At 41.1% G+C, this 15893-nt stretch overlaps 1 long non-coding RNA gene across 1 annotated transcript; it reads right to left on the minus strand.

Moving 5' to 3' along the window:
- Positions 1-2976: 2976 nt before the first annotated feature.
- LOC116988062 lies at positions 2977-15730 on the minus strand. Its single transcript, XR_004415852.1, has 3 exons — positions 15648-15730; positions 4402-4404; positions 2977-2987 (listed from the first exon to the last, which is right to left on the minus strand). It is a non-coding gene; the product is annotated as an uncharacterized LOC116988062 (long non-coding RNA).
- Positions 15731-15893: the final 163 nt, after the last annotated feature.

Genomic DNA, 15893 nt, shown 5'->3' on the forward strand with positions numbered 1-15893 from the left:
TGGACAGGTTAAATGTGGTAAGGCAACCAAATGTTGAATAGTCAACATTGGATACATAGACAGGACAGGTTTGGAAGGATATGAACCAAACGCAAGTGGGACTAGTGTTGCTGGGACATGTTGTCCGGTGTGGGCAAGTTGGGCCAAAGGGCATGTTTCCACAATGTATACGATATGCCTCTACGATGAGGAAGTGGAAGATGAAAGAGCAGAACCTGGAGAGATTTCGATGATGATCTTACTCAGAGAGGAAAAAAAGCTATTCACAATGATTAGAATGAAATGAGAGCAGTGCTACTGATCTGGGATCTATTCAAACTACAAAGGATTTGGTCAACCTTCTCCTCTCAATACATTCAGGATAGTTCCAGGTTTATATTCCCGTCTATTAATCACAAATTTCTATTAATTGCCTTCTTGCAACCTTCTGTCCTGTCCCCATCCTAATTTCCAACAACAAATTTGAGGAGAGAATGAGAATGTCCTAACATTTGCCTCACCACCTTCACTCTGCGCTCTTCCTGTTCTTGCCAGCCAAATCTTCTCCAGGGATGACTGTAAAGATATTGAGGACAACAGGGTACAATTGGAAGAAGGGTTTCGGCCCGAAACGTCGCCTATTTCCTTCGCTCCATAGATGCTGCTGCACCCGCTGAGTTTCCCCAGCAATTTTGTGTACCTAGGGTACAATACACTACAGCCACAGTTCTTCATGACATTTCTAAGGATTATTCATGCGTCGTGGAATGTGTATAAATTTGATTGGGAATGTTTGGATATGGTTACTTGAGCAGGAACCAAGAAGAGGGAGGTGACTGACTGCTGAATAACTTTGAATGGTAGAAAAGATGGAAATGGGCCAAAAGCTTTCAAACCTTAAAATGGAGGAGTGTATTTGGTAACTTTGAAAGGAAAGAGGTAATTGTCAGAAGAATATAGACATATATTAATGTCAACTAGCACGAGGGCCAGGCGCACTTGCAACCACTTTCCCCAAGCAACATTTATTAATTGGATTAAAGATGCTTTTTTTTTATCTGTACATGTATATAAATGGTTTATTTATTATGTTCCTCCAAAACCGATCAGATTTATGTTCAGAGCTTGTTCTATGGGGTAATGGGCTGGCAACAATGGGGTTGACAGTTAAGATGGGTCTCATTTCTGGCACCATGGAAAGAAATTTGAGATAGCGAAATGGATGAATGGAACTGATAGGATTGCTCCAATAGGAATCACCCGAGACTTAAGGTACCAAATGCTTTCATTAGAGGAAGAGAGTGGGGCAGGTTTGGTGATCCAACAGTCAATCAGACACATTCCCGGTCTTAAAGATAAACATGTTGAATTCCTCGCATTTATTGGAAGTGCGAGTAGGGGAGAAACAGAAGGATGGGAGGAGTCAGCTGTTGAAGAGAGCACATATAATGGAACTTTCCAGAATGGGCTGAGAGGTGTGTATGACGCAAAATTAAAAATAGCAACTAATCAGTGTCATAGATTTACTATAAATAAATGGAAATGATTTGCAGATCTACCACCTTGTATAAATGTGCACTTTGATTGAATGTGACTTGTTCAATCATTTGGTAACCAGTTTATCATCAAAATCACTCCTTCCTGCCTTCACCTCATGATAGATAGAGGCATTCTATTTAAAAGGAATGCAAAGCACCAATTTTATAGCACTAATGGGCAGCATTGCAGACTTCTTTATTAGGCATTTATCAGAAGTATTTTTCAGCTACATTCTGCTCTCAAAGTACAACCAACATACACTCACCAGAGGATGAGTTGTAAGACAGCTGCACCTCCAACGTTCTCAAGTTCCTTTCTTCTCACATGAAGTCCAAGACACCTCAAGTGCCCAACTTAACTTGCTATCTCTTTTCTCCAATACTGAAGAAATGTTAATTATTTCTGCAGATGCTGCCTCATCTATTGTTTCCAGCATTTTCTGTTTCCACCAGTTTATCCATTTGGTTAAACCTCCACCCACCCACTATCTGCTCAATAATTAAACAACAATTTCGCTGTGGTGACATGGCAGTGAAAAGGGCTTGGGTCCAATCTGGCTCCTTTCCAATCCTCTAGTGAGAAATTGTCCGAATATTTCTTCATGAAAACAGTTCCTCCTTAGCTCACCATGCTACAGGTTCTAGGCAAGACAGCTAAAGAAACATGTGTTGGAAAGAACTGGTTTAAATCGAAGGTAGACACAAAATGCTGGAGTAACTCAGCGGGACAGGACACAAAATGTTGGAGTAACTCAGCGGGAAAGCGGGAAGAAGGGTCTCGACCTGAAATGTCACTCATTCCTTCTCTCCAGAGATGCTGCCTGTCCCGCTGCGTTACTCCAACATTTTGAATCTACTTTCAGCTTAAGAAACAGCCTGTAATTTCATGATTTATGTTCATCCATTTCAGGGTTGATAGGAAATGAAGGGTGCTGGAGCTGAGGGTGAGGTCATGGAATGAGCATTGGTGAAGAGAATGCCTGTGATTTCTGCTCACCATCTCTCAGTGGTATGCAGAGCTCAGAAACATTCTGCATTGAGGTGGGGGACTGGGGTTTGCACTGTTCTTTGACCTAGATGGGCCAACACTGCAGCTTCAGTCACTGTAATAAGCTCTGTCCCCCTTGCCACCAACTCTATAACATTATCAGCTGCAACCTGATGTTTCATCACTTCAGATCCCTGTTCAGTGCTACCAACTCCAAACCCAAATCCTCTCCATTACAAGTGTGCCTTTGTAATAGTGTCTCTTGTCCATCAAATGGTTGTAATTTTAAATTTTTCAGGTTTAACTCTTCTGAAGGGCCTTACATTCAACATCCTCAAGACCAAGGTCCTCTACTAACCTGTTCCCGATACAACATACAGCCCTCCAACCATTAAAGGTTCATGTTGAGACCTTGGGAAACATGGACCGTATCTAATTTTTCAGGATCTCATAAAGAAGGCCGACAATGTTGACAGAATTCACTACAGCCTTAAGTGGGCCAGCACTTAAATGTGAACTTGAACTTGCTTGAGCAGTGACTTTGGTTGATTGAAGAGAGGCATATTTATAGGTTCTCACACCCAGCACAAAACTCATGGTCTACCGGGCATGATTGATCCCTGCCCTCCTGTTTGCTTCACAGACCAGCAGCAAGCATCCGCTGTGCACTGGACAAACGCCATCAATATCCTCTCTGCAAAATCTTCCAAATTCACTGGAAGGATAAGCATCCTCTCCTGAGCTAATGTTTAAGAAGGAACTGCAGATGCTGGAAAATCAAAGGTAGACAAAAAATGCTGGAGAAACTCAGCGGGTGAGGCAGCATCTGTGGAGTGAAGGAAATAGGCTCAGTTTCTTAAGCTGAAGGAAGACACAAAATTTCCTTTGCTCCATAGATGTTGCCTCACCCGCTGAGTTTCTCCAGCATTTTTGTTTACCCTCTCCTGAGCTAACATGTTCAGTACTGAGGCCTTAGTCACTCTCAGTTACTCTGGCTCACATGCCCAATACCAGAGCCCTGAATCAGACACCAGTCTGAGTTCTGTCATGGGAGGAGAAAAAGACTTAAGAATGAGCTCAAAGCTTCACATCTCCACCGACTCCTGGGAACCACTGAGAACAGTGACCACTCAAAGTTGAAAAGGGTCCCGACCTGAAACGTCACCAATCCTTTTTCTCCAGAGATGCTGGCTGACCTGCGCAGTTAGTATACTAGGAATACTATTGAGTTACTCAAGACCAGACATCAGGAGCACACAGAATCTCTTTAAAATGGCAGAAGAGCACCACCTCACTGCTCACCAGCCCACCCCATGATACATCCTGCCCCTTTTGTGGAAGAGTCTATAGTTCTCAAATTGGCTTCAAATATCACCTCAGAGCCTAGACAATAGGAGTAGAAACCAAGCACTGCCAACGGACTGCCTAAGTAACCTGGAATTCCATCCAGAACCTCCGTCCACTTCCAACTTGTTTTATAATTTCATCCTTGAAACCTTTTACTAAGCTCTCAGTCAACCTCCTAACTCTTCTTTGGCTAATACTTGATTTTCTACAAAATTCTTTGAGGTGTCATTACACAGTAAGGATATCAAATAAATGCAAGTCGTGTTTATAAGGAATAGCAGACCATAATTGCTGCGATGTACATGCTGAATGGAGTTGCACATTTTGCATAACTGTGAAAGACATTCTGGAATCTGACCACAACACTCAAAAATGTAAACTTTTTCTTTTTGCAGAAACAAACTTCCCAAACAAATTAGAATAGGGACATATATTTAGCTGCAGGATCCTAGACTTATGTTATTCATTGGATGTGGCTGGGGAAGTCAATTCTTAAACATTAGGCTTCAGAGTTAGCCCATGTATTATGGTTGTGATTATATGATTAACTGCCTTAAAACACATTTACATGGGCAGATCCAGTGAAAAAATATTATTTTTCTAGATCTATTCAGGGTAAAATGATTCCCTCGACACTCTCCTTTCTTGGTTTCACCTTAAATATTGCCCGCTCTTCCTTTTGAAGGAAAATACATGGAATTCATGTTGCTTTTGGGGTATCGCCTGAGTCGTCAATGTTTATGTGTTATTTTGGACCAATAGGTCTTTGGACCAAGAGGGAAGATGATAGCCAAGCTTCCATTTTTTGGCTGGAACTTGGTTAGTTGGCTCTGGTAAAACTGGGTCGGATTATTCCTGCTGATTTAAAAACCACTAATTCAACACGATGTTGTTTTTCCCTGGTAAAACACAACCTAACATAAAAGGCAAATGTATAAATTAACCAGTTATATCGATCAAAGATGTAATAATCGTGTTAGAGCATCCATCGTTTTGTCAATGCAGAACAAACCCTATGTTATACCAGATCCAATGAGAGTAGTGAATAATCTAAATCAGATTATTTGTGTGGAGTTAATAATTACTTTTATCGCAGTAGAACTCTGCACTGAATTTATATCGGCAAAAATTATCAGAGGGCAAATTTGTACAACTAAAATTACCAATTTTTAATACGTTTGTGAGTTTACAGCTGCATAAGGAAATCCATCAAACAATCCACCATTTTTCTTTAGATGTAGGAGGGGAAGGGAATCCATTGTGGGAGATCTTCCCCAGAGTCTCGAGCTGAAGATTAGTAACCAGAATTCAGCTACAAGTTCAATTTTCATCTTGAAGTAGACTTCTAAGAAAATCTTAGCTACAATGTCCACGATCAACATGATAGCTGCATTCCAGATAAAATGACATGGTCCATTAGATGATGCTTTAAACAATACAAAGAAATAAAACTAAAAAAAACATTAGAGTGTCTGATCTTATTAAATGGGAAATAAAAAATGAAGAGCTAGTAGGATTTTCCTTTGGGTAGCATTTAATAAAGGCCCAGCTCATCACTGAGACACTCATCCTTCTACACATTTATTAATAATGAAGCAAACAGACTTTTCCCAATGACTGATCTGAGCTTCACTCATTTTGCCAGAGCTCTGGATACAAGAAGAGAGTGAAACACATTGGACACAGTATACTCCCCACGCTCCTCATTAATCTCTGCCCACACCCATGTTGAAGATCTATAACCTATCCTTAAATAAATAAAACCCCATCTTTCTGTTTTCAGAGGATCATATTGTGTAAGGATATCAAGAAATATGGGAATGAGGCATAGAATAGAGGTGAGGTGCAAGATCGACCATTATTGTATTGAATGGCAACTCAGAATCAAGGGCATTATGCCTTCTTCTACTGTTCATTTTATGAGAGACTACACTAAAAATCCTGTGCAGCTGAACAGTGAGACATGAGTGGCCATTTTATCCTACATCACCAGATTGGAATTCCATGGGATAACGTAGCCTTGCTTAATGCACAATATTGCTGTCAATTGACTAATATGGAGCAAAATCAATTGGGAATAAACCAGCGTTGCCCAGAAGCCAATCAGTCATCCAATCCATCAATTAAGCAGTGGTTGTTTTAATGATGTATTTTGTACACCCGTGTTAGCACAATCGTGTCGACCAATTTACTGAGGCAGGTGTTTGATGTGGGGGCATTTGGGGGAATATTTACGTCTGCGGGGGGATTTTTCTAAATGAAGTATGAAATGCACTTTATTGTCTCATGCGTTGTTTCCCTGGCATTGCTGAGTGTGCTATTTTGGGTATAATAACACAGGATTCTGTTCTGCATTAGGTACACAAGTGCTATAACCTGAATAGTTTTCTGAAAACCATGATACACAAGGCTGCTGAAAAAGTGGATCCTTGCTGTGGAAAATGTAAAGGGTAAGCATTCGAGTAATTAGTTTGAAAAAGATTTGGGGTTAACCCGATGGATCATTGGGTATATTCATCGTCTCCTACTTACTGTGGTACTGAATAACAGATTTATTAGGATGGCCATGATAGGCTAGATAGACTCCTTCCCTGCCATAAATGTATTTCATTCTGCGAGTGCCCTATATTCAGCGAGGGTTTCTAACTTTGTGCAGGGATTAGAAGAATCCCTGAAGGTGTATGGGAGGATTAGTTGTGATAATAATAATTTTAGAGGTTTCGATAAGGTGGCAGCATATTTGATAAAATTTGATATTTTGGAATTTGACATTAGAAATACACGTGGAAAAGAAAGATTTTGGTGGCAACAGTAAGAGAGTAAAGGTATACGATTAATTGAATAGCTCGTTCATGAATGATCAGTCATATGGAATCCTCTGCTGCATCATTCTATAACCCTTTCTCATATTTATTTTTGAGATCTGAACATCAACAGCAAGGCCAGCATTTAGCCCATCTCTAATTGTCCTGAGAAGGTGACGTCGAGCCACTTTCCTCAACTCCTCTGGTCTTTCTACTGAAGCTGTGGAGAGTTCCACCATTTAGACCCAGCAAAGGTGAAGGACTGGGTGACAGATGCCCAAGTCAGGATAGTGTGTGGGTCGGAGGAGAATCTGCAAGGGGTGGGTGGTGTACCCATGTACCTTGTTCTTCTTGGTGGGAGAAGCTGCGGGTTTATAAGGTGCTTTCGGGGTAGCCTGGCAACTAACCGCAGTGACATTTGTAGATAGTTCTCACTGCAGTCACTGTGCATCGGTGGTGAAGGAAGTGAGTACATTGGGTGCTGGGCAGAACCCTGCACTACACTCATCTAGGCAAATGGAGATCATTGCAATGCATACCTTCATACATTGTGGAAAAGCCTTGACAGAAGGTAATGAGGAAGTGAATTCCTCATTAAGGTATCAGCTTATGACCTCTTTCAGCCATGATCTTGAAACATGGCTGGTCCAGTTGAGTTCCTGGTCAATGTGACCCTAAGCTTATTGATGGTGGGGGCGTTCGTGATGGTAATGCCATTAAATAGTAAGTATAAGTGGTTAGACGCTCTCTTGCTTGAGAGGATCATTAATTGTGATATCAGTGTAATTTGTCACTTATCTGCTGATGCCTGAATGTTGTCTTGATCTTGCTACATACAGGCATGGGTTGCTTCATTTGCTGAGAAGTTGCAAAGACAATTGAACATCATGGAATCATCAGGGAAAGTCTGACCCATGATGAAAAGAAGGCCACTGATGAAGCAATGAGTGGCTTGCTGGTGACAAGTGCCACTTAATTGGATGGTAGCTTCCATAATCTTGCTGATCGTTGAAAGTAGATTGATTAGGTAATAATTTGCCAGATGTTTTGCTTTCGGTGAGCAGGGAACACCTGGGAAATGTTCTACCTTGTCAAGTAAATACCAGTGTTACAACTGTAAACAACTTGGCTCGAGGTCCAGCTATGTCCTTTGGAGCATATGTCCTCAGTACTAGAGATGGGATGGTGTCTGCTAACCTAACTTTTGTTCTCAGCTGTTTTTTGACACTACATGAATACTAGGCTCTGTGACTGCCGGGATCTCAGGAAGGAGCAGAGATGGATCATCTCTCCGCCACTTCTGGCAGAACACGCCTGCAAATGTACAGCCTTTTATTACCATTTGCTATCATTGACGAAGGTGATGATCTTGGAACACCACCTTTCAAGAGTAGATGTGGTCATACTGGCAGAACTTTGATCTGTTCCCCTGGACAGTGAGACCACCTAGCTGTGTCTATTGCATGTTGTTCCTTGGTGGTGTTGTCACCCAATTACAGCAGGTATATCATGCAATATTGATACCACAAGAGCTATAAGTGACCTTCAAGCACCTGGTAAATGGAGAAGAAATATCTAACAGACAAATCTCCAAATGAACCCTGTTGAGATGTACTTCATCCATGAGGGACAGCCACTGTAAACGTGCCGGAGGGTTGTTGGCAGTATTCAGAGCTAGAGCACCTGATAGAGATTTGTAGGAAAGAGAGAAAAATATCTTCGCTCAGACGGTTGTAACTCTTTGAAACCCTTGACCCCTGGGGACAGTGGATGCTTAGTCAATGAGTATATTCAAAACGCGTCAATAATGTTTTGGCCACTGGGGATGATGGGCATTCATGTGGAAGGTAAAAGATCAACCATGGTCTCATTGAATACGTTCAGATAAACGTACAGGCTACTCATGCTCTTAAATAAGCAGAAAAATAAAAGCAGGCTATAAATTAGAAATAGTTCACTGTGATGATTCTTATCTTCCAGATTACCTCATCAATAACCGCATGGTCTCCTGTGGCAGCGTCCAGATTAGGTTCTGCTCTGTTGGAGCGATGTGGGCGGGTAGTTAAGAAGTGGGTAAGTGGTGGGGAGGATCCTGTAGTCTACAGTACAGCCTCCAATCACTAACTCAAGGCCAGATGATAAATGCTTTGTTTAAATAGCCGCTGTTAGGATATTTGTATTCCGGTTTACTCCAGAGATTTTAAAATAATACAATTATATCCATTGCTGTCTTTCCCCCATGAAGAGGAAAATATTTACTTGGTCAAATTAGAACCTCCGCATTTTGAAGTGAAGAATAGCAATGTTCAAAGAAAAGCCCGGATGTTGCACTTTGTGGTAATTTAATGTCAGCAATGACCTGCTAATTCAATGCAATCCTGCCAGAATTAATTTCTATCAATGGAATATCTGGGAAAGAAGGTGATCTGCATGTATTGTGCAGGTAAAACTGAAGCAACAGCCGTTTCATTCCTGAATCTATCATAGAACTGTCTGCAAAGAAAGACGCCATTCACCCTGTTAGGTCTTCACTGGATCTTTGGAAAGAGTGAACAAATTTGTTTAGTTTAGTTTAGATTAGAGATACAGCATGGAAACAGGCCCTTCGGCCCACCGAGACTGCCCCAACCAGCGATGACCCATACACTATAACCATATAACATATAACAATTACAGCACGGAAACAGGCCATCTCGACCCCTCTAGTCCGTGCCGAACACATAGTCTCCCCTAGTCCCATATACCTGCGCTCAGACCATAACCCTCCATTCCTTTCCCATCCATATAACTATCCAATTTATTTTTAAATGATAAAAACGAGTTCTGTTCAACACACTAGGGACAATTTATAGAAGTCAATTCACTGACAAGCGTACAAATGTGGGCCAAAATACAGAGAGTGATAGACATGGATTGACTTTCTTGTTAAGAAGAATTGCTGCCCACTTGAATCCTGTGTCAGTCTCTTGCAATGTTAATTTATCCTATAAAATATCAAGAATAAAAGTACTGGACTGTGAGTCAAATGACAACAAATCACATTTCACTCGCCTCAGACCATTCTCTCAGTGGCAGCATGAAAGCCATCAACTTGCCCCTCGATTTCAGTCAGAAGTTAAGTGATAGACACAAAATGCTGGAGTAACTCAGCAGGACAGACAGCATCTCTGGAATGGGTCAAGACCCTTCTGAAGAACAGACCCTTCCGAAATGGCACCCAATACTTCTATGCATAGATGCAACCTGTCCGCTGAGTTACTCCAGCATTTTGCGTCTACTGTCAGTGTAAACCAGCATCTGCAGTTCCTTCCTATACATCCAAGTTAAGTGATGATGCCTGCCCCTAGAATCAAACGGGACTGTCATTAGGTCAAACAATTTTCATGAATGTCCCTCGATTGGTGTTGTCAGGGGAAATGTTCCACAGAGCCCTTGTGCAGCCAATCACATAGAAGAACTGACAAGATGAGCAAATTTAGGAAGTAAAAACTATCACAAGGTTCAGTTAATATTTTAACAAGCTTCATCACAAAATAATGATTGGAAATTGCACTAAAAGTTATATTTGACACTCAAATATCATCAAAGAGTTTTGAATAAAATGATTTTCACTACCTTAATGTGGAGGCATTATAATCCACATGTACAAAATCAGTTTATGGACAGAAAGTTTGTTAAGCAGTCGTGTTCGCATAACACACATAATGCAACAAAGTCAAGCATTTTGTAAATACATGAAATTTTCACTAAATTAACTAACTTCCCTTTGTTGTGGTGGAGAATGCTGCATGGAGCGCAGCATGTGGTGAAGAGCGACATCACTGACAGTAACTGTGAGATTTCTGCAACGAACAACCGATGCGTGGAAATCCTACAATTACACTGGATAATACAGATGGTTTTGCTAACAATACAACGGAAAAACCAGGGCTGTGATTTTTTTTTTTTTCGAAAGTGGAGGAGTGGAGCCAAAGGCAGGAGAGGAGCTAGAGGACAAAAAATATTTTCCAATACATCTGTGGTTAATTATCTGTGCCTTATGGGAAGTGTAAATCTGTTACCAAGGGATTGGCGAGATGCCTTCACCTTCTTTATTTTCATACAGGCTTGCACTTCTAGGAAAGGGTTTACAGTGGATTTGATTTGGTCACTCAATTAACTTGGAAGCTATGAGGATATAATCTGAATGCTCTGTGCTTTAGAAGATGAAAATTCTGGAGGCTGGGAGCTGTGTGCATAATGAAGGCCAGGCACACGGGGGACACGGCTCTAATCTTCCTAGACGACTTCTCCAATTATACCTCAAAAAATGTGCTTACAGTTTCAAAGCTGCAAACAACAGGACAGCTGAAGAGAGGGGGAATCGGCACCAATTTTATGCAAACCTCAGATTTGCAAGCATGGTAACTGAATACTACAGTGGTATCTCATTACTGTGTTAGAGAGAGAAAGATCTGTGCAGGCATTACTCATATGAGATGAAGGTGCCTCCTTTGTGTGCCACAATTTACTTATTTACAAGAACATATGCTCCTTGTTTTGTGTTTGCGAAAACAAGACGCAGTCAAGCCTACCAAGCAGCCTATCAATTCACATTAACTACCATTCATTTTGCCACAGAATTCAGTGATCCAGACTTCTCAGATTCACTTCCTGTTGCGAAGAGTTCAGGACACGGGCAATTATATTGGATAGAATATGTTGACATTTGCAACAATACCATCTATCCATACCTGTTTTTCTTCGCTGCATTTCAAGCCCAATATAGTTTAGTGCTTTAGTGCCAGGGAATATCCCAACAGATGTCCCACGGCACTGCTCACAAACCACTTTAAGGTCAGGAGAGATACATCAAGGAAACAAGCCCTTTGGTCCATCAAATCAGTGCCAACTACCCATTAGTGCTGGCCTTAACTTCTGGCTATCCCAGAAAATGGATGCTCTTATAGATCTTTGCAAACATTCAAAAAATGCATTGCTATGAACAGAGCAACATGTTTTGGGCAAACATTACATGCAGAGCTAGACCTTGCCTGGTCAAAGGGAAAGTAATAAGATACGCTTTCAAAGAAGTTAGAATCTGCCTCTAAGGAAGCTGGAAACAGAATCACTCTGCATCTTCAATGGCGAGTGGAAGGAATGATGCAGGATGATGCGCAAAGAGCAGAGGAATGGTGTTGCCAGGATTGCCCAACGAGTAGACAGCATGGGTTTGATGATCTCCTTTTCAGTTTATAAGGTAAAAGGCAAAGTACTGCTTGGAGAAATGCAGAGCAAGCGGGCCACTCATCTGCCATATCATTGTAGCATAACAGTGTAACATGTAAAAAAAAAAAAACTAAAAGTTTGAAGAAGCGTCCCGACCCGAAACATCATCTGTACATTCCCCTCCACAGATGCTGCCTGACTCACTGAGTTCCTCCTGTAGTTTGGATTTGGCTCAAGATTCCAGCATCTGTAGTATTTTGTGTCACTCTCAACTGAAGGTGTACTTGGTTATTAATAGCAGACATCCAACATCCAGACCACAACAATATCACTCAACATCATAAAAGCTGATTGTCAGGCAGTATGGTTGCCAAGAATGTGAATTGGCTTTCATACTTTACATATTACAAGAGGGACAATTGCTTATTGGTTGTAAAGTGCTGTGAGACATCCTGTGATTCCATGTAAGTTACTCTCTTTCTCATAAACTGTAAATGAAACTGTATCCAACCTACAAATGCCAATATTACTATATTGAAAACACTGTAACACTACATTCTGGACTACAGAGTGGACGCTGGCACGATTTGGTTGCCGCTGCTCCCTCTTCACACTGTGTTTTTGATTTTCTGTTTTTGGATTGAATCCTGTTTTTAATTTGTGTCTCTGTGATGTCCTTATTGTTATATTCCGATTATATGTTTACTATGTAAGGTGTCCTTGAGATTTTGTATGAAAGGCGCCCATTAAATATAAAATTTATTATTTATTATTCTGCACTGTTTATCTTCTCTGTGCATTATGTGCTATACTTGCGTATGACTTGATTGAGCTCATGTATGGTATGGTTTGATTGAATTGCATGCAACCAAAGATTTTCACTGTGTTTCGGTACACATTACACTAATGAACCAAACCAATACCAATATCAATCAGTGGATGTATCATACCAACCTGTGTGCATTCCAATCCTTTAATTCAGCAGCCAAAATATGTGCAGCACTGAAAGCTTTGGATAGACACAAAAAGCTAGAGTAACTCAACGGGTCAGACATCATCTCTGGAGAAAAGGAATAGGTGAAGTTTCGGGTCGAGACCCTTCTTCAGACTGAGATTACATGACAATTTGGTACATATGATAATTAAACACTCATGACTTGGTGATGACTCCTAATTTTTGTGTCTATCTTCGGTTTAAATCAGCATCTGCAGTTCCTTCCTACACACTGAAAGCTTTGGGTTGAATTAGGTGACTGTACCAGTGTGGAAAAGGTTGGTCTGAATTATTACTATTCAGCGATTCCTATTGGGAGAACGTGTTTATTGGGATCGGATCGACTCGCTGTGAAGACCTTCATGACAAGCTACCCACTGACATCAATTGTATGGACTCAAAATTAATCCATGCCTGTACCAGAGTGGTGGCATTGTCAATATCCCAACAACAGCCATCATCAAGAGTCAAGTGTTTAATTGTCATATGTAACAAAAAACAGAACAAAGAAATTCAAACTTGCAGCAGCATCACAGTACTCCGAATAAACAAAAAAAATCAAGACATTAAAAACAAACTGACAATAGTGCAAAAATGTTCAATGCCCTGAGTGCAAACAAGATAGTTCGTAGTTCATTGTTTAGTTAATATTTATAGTGTTCAGGAGCCTGATGAGACTTATTTCATAAGATAACACAGCAATAACCACTGTGAGTTCAAGAATGAAAAAATACAGAAAATCAAAAATAAATTGTTGGATGTACATGTCATTAAAGATAGATAGATTGATGTCTGACAAAAGTGCTGGAGAAACTCAGCGGGTGCAGCAGCATCTATGGAGCGAAGGAAATAGGCAACGTTTCGGGCCGAAACCCTTCTTGCCTCTTTCGTTGCCTATTTCCTTTGCTCCATAGATGCTGTTGCACCCGCTGAGTTTCTCCAGCACTTTTGTCTACCTTTGATTTTCCAGCATCTGCAGTTCCTTCTTAAATAGATTGATGTCTCGTTTGTAAGGCAAGGTCATCCATGCTGTGTAATCAAACCTCTAAATGCCGACACAATTGATCAATCAGCATCAGGTCCCTGCTCGTTGATCAACCCATGCCAATCACATTTGGTTATCCCCAGGTATTTTGGTTTTAATAATAAATCATAACATACTCTGGTGAAACTGTGAACTAAAACTTATGGCAATGTTGGTAAGCCTATGATGTCTCTTGGTGCTGAGAGGACCAGACAACTGGAATGGTGCTGGTTGCCATGCAGTGTTTAAGAGGTTGCCATGGTCCCTGAGCTTAGCGGTGAACACTTTTAACAGATGAACATTCAAGAGAAAAAGATAAAATGTCAGACTAACATTCTTAATCCTTACCTGTCATCAAATCCGGGTAGCTTTGTACTGCACGGTACTTTAAATTGTTAGCACAGATCACTAAATGTAAACAAATAATAAATGCTAAAGTTGCTATTTTTAAGAAATCTTTCAATCAGCAAGTAAGTGAAAGTCACCAGGAGTCTTTAAACTAAAATAGTTGCAAACATAATGCAGATGTATGGAGGCGTCTAGAGTAGATAGGTGGGAGTAGGGTCGAGGATGGAATCTAATCATGTTGAGTATCCAGTGTTCGCAACTGGGAGCCACAACCAGGGAACTAGGTAGAAAGCCAAGATCATATTACTACATCATTGACTCTGATATATACTTCCTTCAGCAAGCATCTACGTTGGATGTGTAGGATTGATGAATTTGCCTTGGGGTTTGTTGGGATTAAGTTAAAGGCTGTTAAACTAGCAGTGAGAATTTGTCACACTTTAAATTTCCTGCTGCAGTAGTGCTCCTTTCTGAAGTTCTTTCCAATCCCAATAACACCGTACCCACCTCCAGTCCATCTAGTGGGTGGCTTCAGTGAAGCCTTCAACTCGGTGATGTCATCTGTCCCTTGCACACTACAATGGGCTACAAAGCAAAGGTGGGCAGAATCACTGGAAACAAATGTATGCCTTCCCACCACAATGCATTCTATACTTGTTAAAACCAGGAGGTCAGTGAAATTATGTCAACTGCCCTGACAACCTCAAACCTACGGTCACCATTGTAGATGTCTGATTGGCCTTCCTGAGCATAAACCTGTGTTAAGCAAGAGGCCCAGTTGGAATCGCTGACCATATCCTCAGCAAAGACCAGCTGGTGGGATATATTTTATGGACATCTTTAACATCTCCCTACTTCAACCTGAGGTATCTACCCGCTTTAATAAAATCACTATCATCCCAGTGCCAAAGAAGAGCAAGTTTATATGCCTTAATAACCACCCATTGGCACAGACATACATCATCATGAAATGCTTTGAAAGACTGGCCATGATGCACATTAACTTAACCTCCCAGGCAGCCGAGATCCAGTGCAATTCAGGATCAGAACAGATATCATCTCCCTGGCCCTACTAGATGGCAAGGTCACTTATGTCAGAATTGTTTTTATGGATATAGGTCAACACCATAATTCTAACCAAATTCATCTTCACGGAACTGGTCATTGACTTTTGGAAGCAGGATGGAGTACACATCCTCGTCTGTATCAATGGTGCCAAGGACCAAGAGCTTCCTGTCCCTGGGTGTAAATAACATTAACAACTTGCCCTGGTCCAACCACTTTAACGCTATGGTCAAGAAAACACACTAACACCTCTACTTTCTCAGATATTCTGAGGAAACTTGGTATATGCCCAAAGACTTTTGATTGAAAGATGCAGACTGGAACGAGTCCCTTCAGCTCACTCAGCCCACACTGACCATTGATAACCAGTTGACACTAGTTTCATGTTACTCCACTTTTGCATCCACTCCCTACGCACCTAACCTTCAAACTACAATTAACCTACAAACCTGCATGTTGTTAGGATGTGGGTGGAACCGGTGAATCCAATAGCAACCCCCATGGTCAAAGGGAGAGTGTACAAATTCCACACGAACAGCATCCACAGCCAGGATCAAACCCAGGTCTCGGGTGCTGTGAGGCAGCAGCTTTACCAGCA

The sequence above is a fragment of the Amblyraja radiata genome, chromosome 26, assembly GCF_010909765.2.
Source record: "Amblyraja radiata isolate CabotCenter1 chromosome 26, sAmbRad1.1.pri, whole genome shotgun sequence".
In the NCBI taxonomy this organism is placed as follows: Eukaryota; Metazoa; Chordata; class Chondrichthyes; order Rajiformes; family Rajidae; genus Amblyraja; species Amblyraja radiata.